Raw genomic sequence first — 19,100 nt, forward strand, 5'->3', positions numbered from 1 at the left:
TGGGACATGGGAAGTAGTGCCCTTGTGGAGAGCCAGTTAATTTCTCAAGAACTAGAAAATGTGACGTGTTTGGTTCTCAGGTCTTAGTAGCCCAAGAGAAGCCATAACAGCCTAAGAGAACTCAGTTTTCGCACTGAAAACTCAACCATTTAATGCAGGCTACAGTTTACAAAGAAAGCAGATAGAAAGGGGATAATTTGGTAAGCACTCTGGATTTGGGAAAATGTCTAAGTCATGAGGATGACCTTTAAAAAAAAGCATGGGGCATCTTCGTTAATTACATAATGGTTAATTCCTTAATTTTAATTTTTTTTCCTGGCGCACACGCATGCACACACACACACACACACACACACATACTTATTCATTATATAAAAGTGTAAAAAGAGAAAGATGAAATTATTATGAGATTTAACTATAGCAAATGCTTTTAAGCCAAACTGAACTATCAGAAATGCACTGATACATTGATTTATGGGAAGTAAAGACAATGTCACAATGCAGTGCACCACCATAGGAAAAAGCCCTGGTTTATGCTCAAAGCCTCTGCAGAGATGGATAAATTATGTGACTTCTCTAGGAATGGATTTCCTAATCTACAAAACTAACAGAAGTGAAATAGCCTCTATAGGTCCTTACAGTACTAAATCCTGTCACATTTTAATCACAGACAAAGAAGCCTTGTTCTTTTTCAGATACCTGGCTTCATGTCTTTCTTCTGTTACTGCCTTAATTTGTCAACTCTGATTAAATCATTTAATCCATCAGTTCTTATTCCCCAAATTGAAGTTGGTGGTACATTCCTTTCTAGTACAAGTGACTATGAGGGACAAATGATATAAATAACATGAGAGTGATTTGAGCCAGGCTTCATGATGCCTGCCTGTAATACCTGCTACCTATGGAGACTGACACTCTTTATGCTCAGGAGTTCTGAGCTTCAGTAGGGCTAAAGATGATCGAAGACGTGTACATTATGCCCAATAACAGTGTGAGGCTACTCTTCAATGGAGTAGGAGGGGAAGCCCCTCCTTAAGGCAAAATTATAAATGTGTTGCTAGAGAACAATTTCTCTGACAACAACAACAGACATGCAAAGAAACAAACAAACCCTGAAGATTTTAATGGTCTATAACCTCAATATATGTAAATAGTTTTACATGACAAACAAGGATCTAATATTTAAGCTGCATTGAAAAGAATAGTGCTCAAGACTAGAAAAAAATAGCCATCCTCAGTCTACCGAGCCCTCCTAGATAGACCATATCTAGGAAGGTATGCAGAATGATATAATTTAAGAACATTGAAACTCTAGAGAACAAAGCTGGTCATGGCTGCATACAAGGTAATCCCCACAATGGAGAATGATGAGACTGGTAGATTGCTTGAGGTCAGGATTTCTAAGCTGTAGGAGTTTTAAAACTAGGGTGTATCTCCAGTGAATCTAATCTTGGGCCCCAGGGCTCTTTAAAGAAGGTCAGAGTGAGGGGCAGGTAGGTTGCGCAGTGAATAGAGCTCTGGCCTTGGATTCAGGAGGATCTAAGTTCAAATGCAACCTCAGACGAATGATTCTTACTAGCTGTGTGACTCTGGGAAAGTCACTTAACCCCAATTGCTTCACCAAAAAAAAAAAATTAAAAAATGAAGGAAGAAGAAGAAGAAGGAGGAGGAGGAGGAGGAGGAGGAGGCGGAGGAGGCGGCGGTGGCGGCGGCCAGACTGGCCCAGGTGAGTAGCAGAATTCGCCAAAGCTTCCCAGCTGATCATCAGCAGGGACAGGCCCATGTGCACTCACTAGACTTCCAACTTGGCAAAAATAGGGAGTATAGACTAGGTAGTCTATAATGATGATGATCAGGAAGATGATAATTTGAAAAGCATAAATTATTGTATCAAGCATAGAAAAGAGAAGCCTTGCCTTTCCAGACCTCAATAATCCACAATTTCATCTAGCCATAACAAACTTAATTACTAGGAAGGGAGTAAAGAAGGTTTTTGAATAAAGTCAAAGTGAACACACTGAATCTCCTGAGTGTTGTACACACGTACCTTAAATCCTTCATTAGGATTCCATTTACTCTTGTTTTAAACAGTACTCTGAGAAATTTGGTAACTTCCAACATATTACAGTAGCGGGAAAGGGAGAGAAATGAACATTGTTTGAATTTTGTTCTCATTGGATTTGACTCAAGGAGGGAATAATGTACTCAGGAAGGCATAGAAATTTAACTTGCCATATAGACAGTAGGAGGAAAGGGGAAAGAAAAAGGAAGGGGGAATAGAAGGGAGAGAAGCAGTAAGGTAAAAGTGAAAGAAAAGTGAGGGGACTGATAGAAGAGAGGACAGATTGAGGGAGGTGGTGGTCAAAAGAAAAACTCTAGTGACGTGGGAAAGGGAGAAAAGGAGGAAGAAAAGCATAAATAGGGGAGGAGGGAATAAGATGGAGAAAGACACATAATAATCATAACTGTGAACTTTCCCATAAAACAGAAATGAATAACAGAATAGTTTAAAAACCACAATCCTACAATGTGTTATTTACAGGAAACACATTTTTTTTGTTGTTTAATTAATTTATTTTTAGTTTTCAGTATTTATTTCCACAAGATTTTCAATCCAAATTTTCTCCCCATCTCACCCCTCTCCCCACCCCAAGATGGTGTGCATTCTGAATACCCTTTTACCTAATCTGCTCTTTTCTATCACCACTCCCTTCCCTTATTCCCTTCCCCTTCTATTTTCCTGTAAAGCAGGATAGATTTCTATACCCATTGCCTGTATATCTTATTTCTCAATTTCATGTAAAAACAGTTTGGAACATTTCTTTTTAAAGCTAAGGGTTCCAAATTTTCTTCCTTCCTCCCTCCCCACCCACCCTCATTGAGATGGCAAGCAACTGGATACATGTATAATTATGCAAAAAACTTCCATAGTTGTTGTTTTGTGAGAAGCTCACTATATTTATCTTCATCCTATCCCATGCACCATTTATTCTATTCTCTCTTTTGACCCTGTGTTTGTTTCTGACTATGCCTCCCCCAATATGCCCTCTCTCATATCATTCCCACTTATCCCCTTCCTCCCTATTTTCCTGTAAGGTAAGATAGATTTCCATACCCTAATTGAGTGTGTATGTTATTCCCTCCTTAAGTCAAATCCTATGAGAATAAGATTCACTGAATTCCTCTTGCCTTTCCCCTCTTCCCCTTCACTGTAACAACTTTTTCTTATCTGTTTTAAGTGAGATAATTTACCCCATTCTACCTATCCTTTTCTCCTTCTCCCAGTATAATCCCCTCTCACCCCTTAATTTAATTATCCAGGTATTACCCATTCATCTTCAACTCACCCTGTGCTGTCTATCAATCTATCTATCTATATATAATTTTTTCCCTCCAACTACTCTAATACTGACAAAGGTTTCATGAGTTACAAATATATCTTTCCGTGTAGGAATGTAAACAGTTCAACCTTGATAAGTCTCTTACAATTTCTCTTTCCTGTTCACCTCTTCATGCTTCTCTTGAGTCTTGTATTTGAAAGTCAAATTTTCTATTCAGCTCTGATCTTTTCATAAAGAATGCTTGAAAGTCCACTATTTAACTGAATGTCATTTTTTTTTCCCTAAAGGATTGTACTCAGTTTTGCTGGGTAGGTGATTTTTGGTTGTAATCCTAGTTTCTTTGGCCTCTGGAATATCATATTCAAAGACCTCCAATCTCTTAATGTAGATGCTGCCAAATCTTGTGTTATCTTGAATGTGTTTCCACAGTACTTCAATTGTTTCTCTCTGGCTGCTTGCAATACTTTCTTCTTAACCTGAGAACTCCGGAATTTTGCTGGAATATTTTGAGAAGTTTTCCTTTGGTGATTTTTCAGGAGGTGATGGGTGGATTCTTTTCTTTCCATTTCTATTTTACCCTCTGCTTCTAAAATATCTTTGCTGTTTTCCTTGATGATTTCTTAAAAGATGATGTCTAGGCTCTTTTTTTGATCATGTCATTCAGGTAGTTCGATAATTTTTTTTTAATTATCTCTTAGAACTTAGAACAGCTGAGAAACAAAAATGTATGCATAACAAGCTTTATAGCATCTATCCTCAAACCTCCTTATACTTGAGTTGGTTCATACTGCAAAGCAATAATAAGTTCTGATAATGAGAAGAAAAACCCTGGGATAAATGTGGAGATTATAGTTTCAATTCAAATGGAAAGCTGATGAATAGCTATGTAGGGCTGTGTTGAGTAGAAAGGTGTCATAGAGCAGAAGGGAACTTTGGGTGTCTCTCCAATGACATTATCCTCTCTCTGGAGTAACCTCCATTGAAAGTAAAAACTGTGAGTATCTATTTGACAATTAGCAGAAATAGGCAATAAAGGGAAGACTTGACTGGGCTTCAGAAGATGTTATTTCCAGCAAGCAGCCTCTCCTTGAAGACAGTTCTTTCCTTCCCACTGCACCATACTTTCCTCCTCTGCAACTTGAAATGGTCATTACGTGATTCATGACACTCGTTCCAATTCACAAAGTATTTCAAGCTTTCTCAGTTGAATTAAAGATTTTGAATGCTGGGATACTTTTTGTAGTTTTTGTTTTTAATTTGTGTCTCCATTATAATGCCAACCACATAGTATGGCATATTAAAAGTTAGTTGAATTGAATGTGTTTAAGTGGCATATTTTAACATGTTCTTTAAAGTAATATGATGCTTCTGAATCAAAACTGTTTTGCTTGGATAGCTGGCTACTTTATTATATTTCTATCATTCTGGATGGGACCCTAGCTGAACATTTAAGAAGAGTGGAAACCTGTACCTCTTTACTTCAAATGAGTGAATTGAGAGAGATCCTAGATTTGACCTTTACGACAGATCAAAGCGGACATTTCACTGGTGAGTAAGCCGAAGCCCAGAGAGGTGGAAGCATTTATCTCAGATTACATAGCCCATCACATTCCTGGACCATAGTACATGCTTCAAATTTAAGATGATGTACATATAAAGAAAGACAGAAAATTAGAAAGTTTCTTGTCCAAACAACACATTTTACTGTTGAAAAAACTGATCCTCAAAGAAGTTAATGCCTCACCCAAAGTTACACAGTTAACAAATGGCTAGCTAGGATTCATGTTCTTTGGCTCTAATGCTATACTTCTCATTTCCAGTTAAGTGAAAGACCCTAGCTGAATTGACTTAAAAGTAAATATTCAGGACTTCATCTTTGATTTTCCCAATGAAACCCAGTGAGTACTCTTCACTAACTAGGTCACATAGCTAAAAATGACCAACAAAAGATTCTGCCAAGAATGAAAAATATGGACTGGAAATAGGTTGCAATCCATTGTCTAATCAAAGGCATTAAAAAGTATAGCTTCTGCAGGCAGGAATTCTTTCCTGAACTGGGCTCTATCCTTCCTCTGTGTACCTAGACTGGACTTCCAATATAGAATAATGAAGATGCTATCTTGGTAATATCCTTCCATCTTAGTAAAGTGGAAAACAAAACCAAACAAAACAAAGCACTGACTCGAGTCAGATGACTTTGTGTGAGAATGATCAAATCTTCTAAAACCTTGGGTCTCACTTTTTCTAGTCTGTAAAATAAGATGATTCAACTAGATGCTTTCTGTGGTGCCTCATAACTTATAATTTATGGTACTCTGATGTAAATAAAGTTTATTTCCCTCAGGAAACCTGTCCAGAGATGGTACCATTTCACTAAGGGAGTCAGTGAGACTTCAGGAAATAGCCATGTTCTCCAGGCTGTACCCCCAGGAAGCACACTCCCCTCAACTTGTCAGTGTCAGTAAAGGAAGAAATCTTTCATTTTTTTTATTCATTCATTCCATTAATTTAATATATAGATATTATTTACTAAGCATCTACTATGTGTGAATCACTAAGTAATAGGCATGCCAAGGAAAAAATTGAGATAATTGGATGATATTTACTTGGTTTGAATGCATTTTATGTCATGTTTGAACAAAGATTTGATGATTTTTTTTTATCTTTCAGTCATTTGCCTTTGAGACAAGACAGTAGTGACTTGAGTCTTGGACCTCTCATTTGTTATGTTTCCTTGACCCTTCCCCTATCTGGCCTTAATTTCCACTACTGTAAAAAATGAGGGTTACACTAAAGTACCTCAAAGGGTCTTTCTGACTCTTATCCCCAAACTTTGTCAGAGTTAGCTGGCTCTATGTGTCATAGGTTTCTGGTAGACATTTTTGCTCAGGAGCACCCTGCGTGCTGAGGCTATGAGAGTTGGTTTTCTATACTTGTTTCCTATCTTTAGGATGCAGTCTTCCAAAGGACTAAAGTGGGAGGTCATCTTTACTAACAAAATCATTGGTTTTGGAGTTATAGGAGCGAGGCTTTAATCTTAGTTCTCCTACTTAGTGGCATTCCAAAGGTCAGTTTCTTCAATCTATAAAATGATTAGGTTGAAGTACATGTTCTGTATGGACTCTTTCAGCTTTGTACCCTTTTATCCAATAAATTTCTCCCTACAATACATCTACTCAACACACTCTAATGCACATTTACGTAGCCTTAATAGGAGTTCCTTTCTTAAATCCAACAGAAATCTTCCCCCCTAAAATATCTACCCTTTGCTTCAATCCAATTATTCATCAAATAAGAGCCCTTCCAACTCTGACTTACATGAAACTAAGTCTGCTAAATATTTATATGGTCATATCAAGAGTAGAAGAATTGGTTTTACATTAGAATACTTGCAAACATCTTAAGTTTTCATTGTTATAAGGATTTTTGTCAACCACCTTTCTGTCTTACACATCCAGTGGTGCATTGATAAATGTCTAATAACCTCTCCAATAAAATAAAATGAAATACAGTCAATATACTTTTAAGTACAATCTGCATAATTGACATTTCCTCCAAGTCATTTTCCCCCCTGAGTATCACTTTTTTTTTTTCATGTAAAAAGAGAAGGCTTCTTAGACACCAACCTATTTCAGTTTTATAACTATGATACCTCAGTGGTATTCTATATTGGAGCCACAGTCATGAGTGTGTTATATTTGAGGCTACCTAGGAAGCATTCAGTAATTTGGTTACACTATTTAATAAAATCGTTCAACATTCTCATTGCAATCCATTCATGATCAGTTTCAGTTTTAGGTGATAATAACAAAGGCCTGAAATGTGAGCTTTAATAAAGTTGAGAAGTAAAACAGTAGCATATAATAATGACTAAACATTATTGTCATCATCATCATCATCACCATAATGGTGAAACATACATTTGATAACGTTGTGGATGAGAGTATAAAATAAAACAACACTGGACTGAGAGAAGATGCCTATTTTCATGAAAAGGATGGCCATAGTACAATCATATGTTCAATAAGGTTGGCACAGTAGATAATCTGCTTGATTTTAAATTTAAAAGAAATGAATTCAAAACCAGGCTGTGATAATCACTAGTTGTTCTAACCCAGACAAGTCATTTTACTTTTATCCATCTCACTTTCTTCATTTTTAAAATAATAACTGTCTCCCAGTTGTTGTTTTTTTTTTGGTGATGACAAAATGGGATATTTATAAAGTACTTACCAAAACTTCAAGTGTTATGTGAATATTAGTTATTATTATTATTACTACTACTCATTATTATTATTGGTTTTATAAATGGTTAAATGGTAAGATTCAAAAATTAATGATCCCATGTCAACTTGGGAACAATTATCCCATGATGTGCCTTAGGAATCTATGCCTTCTCCTATTTAATTCAAATTTGAATGAATAATATTAAGAAAAATATGTAAACAGTCTGCTTATGAAAAATGCATGCATAAAACTGAATGAAAGAAAGCTTGGAGGCATCTGTACAACACAGAATGAGAGTAAAGATTCAAAAAACTTTGAATGTGCTAGAGCATTGACCTAAATCTAATAAAATCAATCAATCAACATGCACTTATAATTGCTTAGTAGGAGAAAAATATGTTGCTAAATGCAGGGGGAGAGATATAATAACAAACATGCAAACACAACAACAGCAACAAATCTTGGGCTTACCTTATGGATCTTACATTTTGTGGGAGGAAAATGTGCATATTTTTAGTGAATACATGGTAAATAAATACAAGATACTTTAGGCAAAAGGAAGGAGCATCTGAATGCATCAGGAAAGATCTCAAATAAGAGATGTACTTGGACATCTGTTTTGAAAATGACTATTGAAAGGTGAGAATGAATTACGTTCTAGTCATGTACAATATTGGATTTAAAGCCTTTACTGTTCAATGAGGTAGGGAAAAAGTTCATGAAAATGCTATTCTAACTCTCAGAATTTTCTAACTTCATAGAAAGAGGGAAAATCTCTTCAGGGTAACTAGAAAAACACCATTCGTTCTTATAGTAGTCTCCTAACTTGGAGGAAAATGAGAAATAACATCCTCAGGCCTGAACTATCTAATATTCTGGAAAGATTTTATCTTGAACCTAAACTTCTAGGCCTGTTGCTAACCAATATATATTCAATTTTGAAAGGTTAATAAACTCAATCGTGGTCATTTATTCCACATCGCAGTGATTCTCCACCTTTCACTGTTAGCTTCCTTATCTCCATCCTCCACCTCCTCCCTGCTGTTCTGATAGCCTTTAAAGTAACTCATTCCTTCCACAGGGCCTTCTGAAATGTCTTCTTCATAGGTAACAATTTAACTCCTTTTTAAATGTTTCCCTTGACCACTGCATGACTTTGTCATCTCTCCTTCTTTGAGTTTTACTCAAATTATATGTTCCACCCAACAAAATTTCCAGTAGCTATTGTCATCATTGATATTGTTGTTCTGCATGGCACCACTGGAAAAACAAATGGTTATAAATTGAAGAGAGGTAACACAAGGTTGGGAGTGGGGCTCTGTGCTCACATTTATACCTACCCAAATTTGGAATCGGCTGACTTGGGAGGTAGTAATTTCTCACTCACTGGACATTATCAAGTAAAAGCTGGCTGAGCAGTTGTCAGATATGTCAAAGAGGATAGTCTTGTCCAGGTACAGATTACATGCAATGCCCTTTCATTATACTTCACAATTAAATTCTTTGAGGTTTTCACATGGATTTTATTCTATAGCTAGTAGCAGACTAGAGACCCCAATCAACTTCAATAATTCTTTCAGAGACCTTCAGCCTATATGAATGACCATTAGACTCCAACCTCCTTGAAATCAGAAGACTTTTTTTGGGCGGGATACAACGTTGTTTTGTTTTTACTTCATACCCTCAATGAGTACCATAGTACCATGCAAAGAATAGGCATTAAATGTACTGTTTTTATACTTTTTTTTTTTCAGGAATGATTTTCTGAGTCTTTTCTCCATCATGAATAATGGTGAATAGTGAGGGCAATCACAGCTCTGTTGCAACATTTGTCCTCTGGGGTTTCTCAGACTACCCGGACCTTCAAGTGCCCCTCTTCCTGCTGTTTTTGATCACATATTCTATAATTGTGGTGGGAAATCTAGGAATGATTACAATCATCCAAATAAATCTCAAACTTCACACTCCCATGTACTTTTTCCTCAGTCATTTGTCCATTGTTGATTTCTGTTATTCCTCCATTATTGCTCCCAAGATGTTGGTGGACTTACTCATAGAGGACTGAAGCATCTCTCTCTCTGGGTGTTTGGCACAATTTTTTTTTCTTTGGTACCTTTGTAGTGACTGAGTCCTTCCTGCTGGCAGTAATGGCCTATGATCACTTTATCGCTATTTGCAGTCCTTTGCTGCATACAGTTGCCATGTCCCAGAAGCTTTGTGCCCTGTTGGTGGCTGGATCATATACATGGGGTACAGTCTGTTCCCTCCTACTCGCATGTTCTTCTATCCAATTAGCATTTCGTGGTTCTAACACAATTAATCACTTTTTCTGTGAGTGCTTCTTGTTGCTTAACCTCTCTTCTTCTGATACTTATTTCAACCAGCTGCTGCTTTTTCGTCTCTTCCACTTTTAAAGGAGTGAGCACACTTGATTATGCTGGCCTCTTATGCATTCATTTTTTTTACTGTGCTGAAGATGAATTCATCCAGTGGGTGACGTAAAGCCTTTTCCACATGTGCCTCTCACCTCATGGCTATCACCATCTTTCATGGGACCATTCTCTTCCTCTACTGTGTTGCTAACTCCAAGAACTCTCAGCACACAGTCAAAGTAGCTTCTGTGTTTAATACAGTGGTAATCCCCATGCTCAATCCTCTAATCTACAGCCTAAGGAACAAAGATGTAAAAGAAACACTCATCAAATTAATGGAAACTAAAATTTCTTCGCCCTGAATATATCTCCTATTTATTACAATTTTCTAATTATATAATATATAGACTAACACCTCACACATGATCATCTCTGATTGGATTAATGACCTAGATTAAAAAGTCACATAATAATCAATTTAAAGAAATATGGAATATATAGTTTATTAGATCAACATTGAAGAAAACTGTATGATGAAACAATGGATAAAGATGATTAAGGAATATAAATTGATAATTTTGATTAGATAAAATTAAAATATTTTTACACAAAATATTAAATAAAGCTAAGGTTAAAAAGGAAAGATCACCTTGCAATATAATTGCAACAAATTTCATTAATTCATTCTCATTTGTGATTAAAATTTGTAAAATGAGAGCCATTCTCCAAATGATAAATTTAAAAGGATATGAACAGACTGTTCTCAAGGGAAGAAACCCAGGTTATCTACAGATATATGAACAAATACTTTCTAAGAACTGATAACTAAAAATATGAAAATTAAAGAAGACCTAAGAATCTACCTCACACCTATCAGATTGTTAAATATGACCCAAAAAGGATAAACATTTAAAAGGTTGTTGGGAAATAGACTTAGTACTTCACTATTGGTGGGCCTATGAATGTGGACAAATAATAAGGAAAACAAAATTCAAATTGTACCTAAAAATGTGAAAAACAGTATGTTCCCTTTGACCTAGCTATTCTACTGCTAGGCATATACCTAAAAAGATCAAAAAAATACAAAAGTCTCTGTACAAAAAGTAGAAGCTAAAGGTATCCCTATCAAATAAAAAATGGTGGAATAAATGCTGATATATGAATGTAATGGTATACTGCTATGTGTTAAGAAATGAGGAAATAAATAATTTTTAAAAGATATAGGAAATCTTATATGAACTAATACAGACTTCAGGAGGCCTCGAATCAATATTATAAAAATGAAAGCTTTTGGAGAATTTTTAAAAATTATTGTAGACTGAAATAAGGAGGGAAGAGCCTGTAACAACAACAGCATTGTAAAGAACCACAGCTCAGATTGCTGTAAGAACTATAGTGAACATGATGACCATCTGTATTTTCAGAGGATCCATAATGACACCTTCTATCAACCTCCTGATAAAGTGATGACAGATTGAGGGTGCAGAATGAGAAGTATATATTCTTTTTTGCAAATAATCAAGGAGGGAATTTGTTATGCTAGATATTGAATATTTGTCACAATGAATCTTTTTTTCTGTTTTTTTTTCCAAACTTATGCAGGATGAAATGAAGAGAGAGAAAATAGAATTATGTTAATTTTAAAAAATGGAAAAAATGTAAGGGTCTGAACTTTCAGATTATGTCACTACCTTATTAGTTTAGCTTTAAAATGTTTTGATTAAATGGGAGATCTCATAGAGTAGGGATAACCTTGAAATGTTTTTAACTTAAATACACAACATCAAAAATTGTTTAAAGACAAAAAAAATGCACTCAATGGACATAGTCTTTGCTTTTGCAGTGAACCTTATAGCTACAGTATACTTTAGAAATAATTGGTACTTGGAATATTTTTTTTCCCATAAAACAGAAGCTAAATGGTAGCTTGATGCCATGCAAGGTGCATAGTGTACCTACAATGAATAACATTATGGAGTGCATAAGCTTCACTGGCCTACCTGGGAACATTATCTGTTTGTGATGATGGAAATGAATTGAAAGAATGACACACATTTGGACTAAGATAGATTTAGGGCAAAGCTCCTTCTTCAATATCACAGGCCAACAGCACACATTAGGAAGAGAAAATTCTACATTGTATTTATGTTTGCAAATTTTTGGGGGTGAGTTCATTTCTCCCAGAGTTCCTCATCCTTAGTGTCTTCAGAGCTCATGGGTATTCGATAAGAAATGATCTAGACATAAATCCTTCTTTTTGGATTTTACTGCAGCTATTTTTGTAATATGATAAAAGTATGATCAATTTTAATAACATTATTGCTTTTCAAAAAGAAATCTAAATCATTGAGATAGGCAACAATGACCTATTTGCCTCACATCATTAGAAAGAAAAAAAAAAACCTAGATGTCCAGGAGAACTACTTTTTAAAGAATAAATAATAAAGACCTTTTGAAATAACATTGTTATTGTTTAAATCTTTTTTTATGGAAATCTTTGTAAATGATTTTGTACAATCACCCTAAAAAGGGAATATGGTTCAATTATACTTTATTGGTTTGGCTTCATTAGAACAATTCCATATTTTCTGTTGCTTTATAGACTATAGAGGTATTGAAATGAGACTCTTGAACCTCCAAATAGTATTTTATGTCCAAAATACTGATACAAATGAGTTCTTATTTTATATTATAACATTTGCCTGTATTAAATTATGTTAACCATGATACACCATGTAATTGCCTTCATTCAGTCTCTAATATGGCTGCCATTCAATAAAATAAATTAAGGAAACAAATACTTGCTTCATAGTCATTTCGTTGACCTCAATAAAATGCTCACTCATTCTTGTTTTCATCTTATGTGATTTTTTAAATGAAAATTCAATTGATTATTTCCATATCAGCAACCAGTTAACATGGTGATTAGTCCACTGATTAGACAAAATTTGAAGTGTTTTGACCATTGTTAAGCTGGAAACTGTCAAAAGTATGGCAAAGAGAAGAGGTGAAGGACTTAACTTCATGCCATATGAGGATGATTTGAAGACAAATTGAATGTTTTACTTAGAGAAGTGAAGATTAGTGAGTGACATGACAATAAAAAAATCTATTCTCAATGAAGATTCAAAATATAATGAATTTAGATTGGCATGTCCTTGAGTCCAGGAAGTGTTTTCGCCTTTCTTCTTATCCCAACAACTTATCCCAGATCCTGGTACATCATATGCACTTAATGGATTCTTGTTGACTTCAGTTACCAACCTCCTTTACTACAAGACCTAGCAAATATAAGCATTTTGCAACTTCTCTGCTCTTGTTCTCCTACTTTATAAAACCAGGAACAGACCTTCTGGAACTAAACCTTATGAGACCCTATCCAACACCAAATCTTGTGAGAATGAATCCATATTAGTTCTAGATTTCTCTCTGGGTCTAAGAAGTCATGATAGGTAAAGAAGTGAGTAAAATAGAAAAAAAATTCTTCTAACCTACTATATGTAAATGGTTTCAGGGCGTATTTATCATCCAATCCAGATACTCTTTAGTATGCCAAAGTATAATCATCTCATATCTTATCTTCTGACCTACTGTTCATTTGTCATGACTCCCACCATCTCCCTCTATACACTCATGCTCTTGTATCTCCCACTTTCTTGTTTAGAAACAATGATCCAATCAATGCTACTGTTAATACTGGACAGGCCATATAAATCTAACCATTTATAACTTCTTCCACAATATCCATGAGTGCTTGGACTAAAATTCCCTTCTCTGATTATCACTCTCCTACAAAGCTCTAAGTTCCTTGAAAGCAGTGATTTATTTTTAAAATTTGCCAACAGATTTTCTATCGCATTGCCTCAGAACTAATTTATTTTTTATTATTATTATTATAGGGGTATAATGTTGAGAATAATTTAGAATTATAACACCAATACTCACTTTTCAAAGAATCCATATTCCCACATGGAAGTTGTCACTAGTCTAAATCTATACAAATCACCTCTAGAGGTTTTGTCAGTAAGATTTGAGGAGCAGGATGGAAATTTTGACTTTTGTATAGGTTTTTCAAAAATCATATTGAAGTTTTGAGTTATTAAATCTAAACACTGTAGTAAGACTCTTGAGACACATTTCATATTGATTCCTGCTTTTGTCCCAACATTCTGCAGGGATACAATTTGTCTAATCCTAAACATTATACCCTAAAGTGCATGGTGGTATAAATGGAACCTATCACTACTCATGTTGTGTAAAAAGTAGGTGAGAAGTGTAATATTTGGTAGATTTTCTTAGTAGCCTACGAATATTATTGGTGGTGATGCTGTTAACAATACCAGTACTAGTAACAGTAATAATAAGAATTATAATGATGATGATGATGATAGCACTTTTAAGCTGCCTCAAGTTTTGCAAAGCTCTTTAGATGAATTGTCATTTTATTCTCACCATATCTTGAAGAAGCAGGTGCTACTGTTATCCACATTACACAAATAAGGAAACTGACATTCAAAAAAAATAAGTAGCTTGCAAAGTCATCTGACTACTAAGGAGAATGACCAAGATTTAAACAGTAGTGTCTCTCCCAACTCCATATGCAGGGCATTTTTTTTTCTTCAGTACATTGCCTTGAAAATTAAAGATGTCACAGTGATGTAGCAATGGAGAGACAGAGACACATAGAGATACTGAGAGACACAGAAAGAAAGCATAGGTAGATGGATAGACAGATACAGATATAACTACAAGTCTATGGATAGATTATATTTCCATAGGGGAGTGAGAGAGAGAGAGAGAGAGAGAGAGAGAGAGAGAGAGAGAGAGAGAGAGGGAGGGAGGGAGGGAGAGAGAGAGAGAGAGAGAGAGAGAGAGAGAGAGAGAGAGAGAGAGAGAGAGAGAGATTATAAAGGTAAAAGAATGCACTGAGAGCATGAGTTAGATAATCCATCAACCATCATCCAATAAAAATGGAAAATGGGATGCCATAAGATTTTTTTAATAGGACTTTCTAGGGCCTGGAATACCACTGGGTTTCACACTATGCCATATTTGAAAGGTGCTTTTGTGCAGAAAAGGAATTTGGAGTAGATCTCAGTTATAGAAGAAGGAATTGTTATTATTGCTATATCTGCACTCATTCTGTCATATAGCTTTTAGGACCCTAAGTACTTCTACTGCCAAAGAAATGATGATTCATTTACATTTAGTGCCTTAGTAATAATCTTGTTTCTGCTACTTATTATCAAGGTGATTTTGAGAAACTTATTTGTTCTCTCTAAACAACATTTCCATATAAGAAAATGAGATGGATAAGCTAGACTGTTTCCATGATATCTATGAGCATTTACAAATATAACTCCGTCCATTGGATTACTGGATATTTTCAACTCAATGTGGGCATACTTGTATGAGAAAGTACCAAACAAAAGAGTGATTATTGTGTCTTTCTGCCAGCTAATGACAAGTTTAATATAAAGAGGACTGGACTTCAAGTTAGCAGGCTAAAAGTTATTTCTTTTTTTTCAATTTGAAGTAGCTATGGCAATATGAGCAGAATGCATACATTCTCAGACTGTTTTCCTTGTCAAAATAATGGATTCTATTAGATCATAAATTACTAAAACTTTGGTGTGATGGTCCCCTTAACAGCTTATGAAACCTCAGGACCTTTTCCCTTCATGACATTTTAAATATGTAAAATATAATAAATAAAATTACAAAGGAAATAAGTTATACTGAAATACATTTCAACTATCTATCTATCACCTAGCTAGTTAGCTATCAACCCCCAGGCCCACAAACCCTGAATTATATTATTTTCTACTTCCCTCCACTCTCCAGTGGTACAAATTATCTGGGACAAAGCAAAATAAATCCATTGATATTTAATAAAACATTCAAGTTCTGTTTGTTTCAATCTTTTTTTTCCTTAGTTTTCTGTCACACTTATGCTGTTTTTGCTACATCAACTTTTAAGACATTTGACATTGAGCTCATAAGATAGTTATTCCCCATTTATCTCGACTACAATCTGTTTTCCTCAGAAACTTCTTCAACTGAAATGTTCAATCCAGCACTGGAATTCACAAATTGGAAGTACCTACCGTCTCTATAGTTTCTGTCTCCCTGCCTCTGTTTTTGCCTCTGTCTTTCTCTGTCTCTGTCCTTATCTCTGTCTTTTCTGTCTGTGTCTCTGTGTTTGTCTCTCTCTCTTTTTTCTGTCTCTGTCTCTCTCTGTATCTGTGTCCTTGTCTTTTGTCTCTTTCTGGCTGTCTTTGTCTCTGTCTCTGTCTCTCTCTCTCTCTCTTTCTGTATATGTGTGTATCTGTCTGTCTGTCTCTCTCATTTAATGGGTAATTCCAAAACCTCCAATTGTGTCTCATTTCTCTTCAGGCTTCACTCTCAACCTTCTCTACCATGCTCCCCCTTATCCATTGTAACCTTTGCCCACCTACTCTCTCCTTTCCCCTGCCATTAATGTGTTGTCTTCCACATTAGAATTTTAACTTATTGACAACAGACACTGTCCTTCTTTCTATTTCTATTTTTACTCCCAATTCTTAGTAAGATGTCTGGCATAAAATAAGCACTTAATAAATAATTGTTCAATTACTGACTGATATTTTTATATTTTCAACATGAAATTACATTCATTATTTTGAATGTTGTGTCCTCTTGTCAAACAAATCAATTTAAGTGTTCCATTGATCATGACCATACTTTATCAATACAGTTTAGATAAGGGGGATTCATATGTCATAGAAACATATTTATCTACACCTCTTCCATATATTTCTTAGCATTTCTTGTAAAGAATTGTGCAAAGTTATATTATAGCGTTCTTTATCCACTTGGGAATTTCAATTATTTTGAAAAAAATCTCCTTATCTCTCTCTCTCTCATTTCATCCGTAATACGCAAGACTCAGGCTCATTAAAAGTAAACATGTGGGCAACTAGGTGGCACAGTGGACAGAGTGCCAGGCCTGGAGTCAGGAAGATAATTCTTCCTGAGTTCAAATCTGGCCTCAGATACTTACTAGCTGTGTTACTCTGGGCATGTCACTTAACGTCATTTGCTTCAGTTTCCTCATCTGTAAGATTAGTTTGAGAAAGAAATGGTGGGGCAGCTAAATGGTGCAGTGGATAGAGCACAGGCCCTGGATTCAGGAGGACCCGAGTTCAAATCTGCCCTCAGACACATAACACTTAATAGCTGTGTGACCCTGGGCAAGTCACTTAACCCCATTGCCTACACAAAACAAAAAACAAAAACACAAACAAGAAAGAAGGAAGGAAGGAAGAAAGGAAGGAAGGAAGGAAGGAAGGAAGGAAGGAAGGAAGGAAGGAAGGAAGGAAGGAAGGAAGGAAGGAAGAAAGAAAGAAAGAAAGAAAGAAAGAAAGAAAGAAAGAAAGAAAGAAAGAAAGAAAGAAAGAAAGAAAGAAAGAAAGAAAGAAAGAAGTAAAAATCTGCTGGATGGCTTAGATATTTTGTAGTCTGATGAATGTGGCCATATTTTGAAGACTGATATGACCTTTCTACTCAGTATAGCCTTGAATTTAGGTAAAAAAATGAGTTTCATCCATAAAATTTTCCATGTCCTTCCAGACATCTAGAACTTCTGTTGCTGTAATCTTTGTATTGTGTTGCCTATAATGCATTATTCTTCTTTCTTTGTAGTCACCGCGATTAGCTTGTGTTTTCATTTCAGTGTGTTTACTTATTTTTTTCTTTTTTATTAGTCTTTATGAACCTCCAAACTTCAGACACATATTCCATACTGTGGAGGAATAAATAACTATCTTATTTCCTTGGAAAATTTTTGTTTATTTTCTCTAGCACATTCTATTTTGAGGCAATAGTTTCCAATTTCTTGAGATTCGTGTATCTCTGTGTATGTTAACTCAAGTTTCCTTTTACTTTATTGAGATTGATCTTAATTTATTGTGGTCTTACATGATCCTTCATACTCTTGACTTTTCCAGATCTACAGCTGTTAAAATATCATTAATAGTTATCAAAATGTGTTATTAAACAGCTAAATTACTTGTCTTTTCCTTTGGAGTAATAGCCATTTTTAAGAGCCATGTGATTAAAATCATAATAGGGATGAAAAAATGTGTATAATACAATATTGAACAATGAATTAGAGGATAACAAATTAAAGATGGTGAGACAAGGCTAATCTTGCTTCATCTGCTCATCTGAGACAGCCTGTTATCAGGTGAATTACACAATCATGACCATTTCTGTCAGAAAATGAAACTAAACTGAAATTATTATTTATCCCTTGTAATTTACATACCTCTGTCTACACTGTAAGACTAAAATGTAAATAACTCTGTCCCTCAGTTATGTCATTTATAAATTGGGGACAGATAATTGCCTCTGTAGGTTGAAGGGTGATAGTAAGAAACATGTTTTGCGAAATTAGAAATTATATGTAAACGTGAACCATGATTATCCATCCAGCGTTGAATTCAGGTATAAGAACTAAAGGAAAGTGAAGTTTGAGATTGTTAGAAAAAAGAAACATTCAAGATGATTTCTCTATAACTGAAACAATTAAGTTTGACCCAGGTGGACAAAAACATGAACTTAAATAGAAAGTCTTTGCCATCATGTCTAAAAAGTGAAAAAAAAGTCAAATGGTCACACATATCATGTGTATATCATGGGATTTGTACAGTTTTTTTCACTTTAAGAATGATGGCATAAAAACTTTGATCCAGGTGCCTAGAGAAAGTGTGGATTTTTGTGTGCATTGTTTTGATTAAGAGTTTGCAACTCACAGAGATCCATAATTTCAGAAGCATACTTGGGGGACTTAGTTCCCAAGAGAAAAAATAAATTATTAAATCCCTTGGATTGAACACACAGACAGGTTTTCTGAGTGAGAGGATATGTCTCTCTCTGCCCTTCCCATTGTTTATGCAGTTTTAGCATGTTTGCTAGGCAAAAAATGCAATGCGTGTATTTTTTTGAAATTAGAAACAATTTAAGGTTCCATTCAAGAAGGAGGAATGTTTTAATCATGCTCTTATTCCAGAGTTCTACTTACTGAGACTTTTTCCCCCTTTTGTTACAAATCCATCTGTGAAGATGTCTTTCATACTATAAGGAAAGGAAAATGAACTTTAGGTAATGACAATTCTGT

General features: G+C 35.2%; 1 pseudogene; it reads left to right on the forward strand.

Moving 5' to 3' along the window:
- The first annotated feature begins 9,357 nt into the window (after positions 1-9,357).
- On the forward strand, positions 9,358-10,302 carry LOC110199542 (olfactory receptor 5D18-like; annotated as a pseudogene).
- Positions 10,303-19,100: the final 8,798 nt, after the last annotated feature.

The sequence above is a fragment of the Phascolarctos cinereus genome, unplaced genomic scaffold (genome assembly GCF_003287225.1).
Source record: "Phascolarctos cinereus isolate Bilbo 61053 unplaced genomic scaffold, phaCin_HiC Scaffold_9;HRSCAF=440, whole genome shotgun sequence".
NCBI classification, from domain to species: Eukaryota; Metazoa; Chordata; class Mammalia; order Diprotodontia; family Phascolarctidae; genus Phascolarctos; species Phascolarctos cinereus.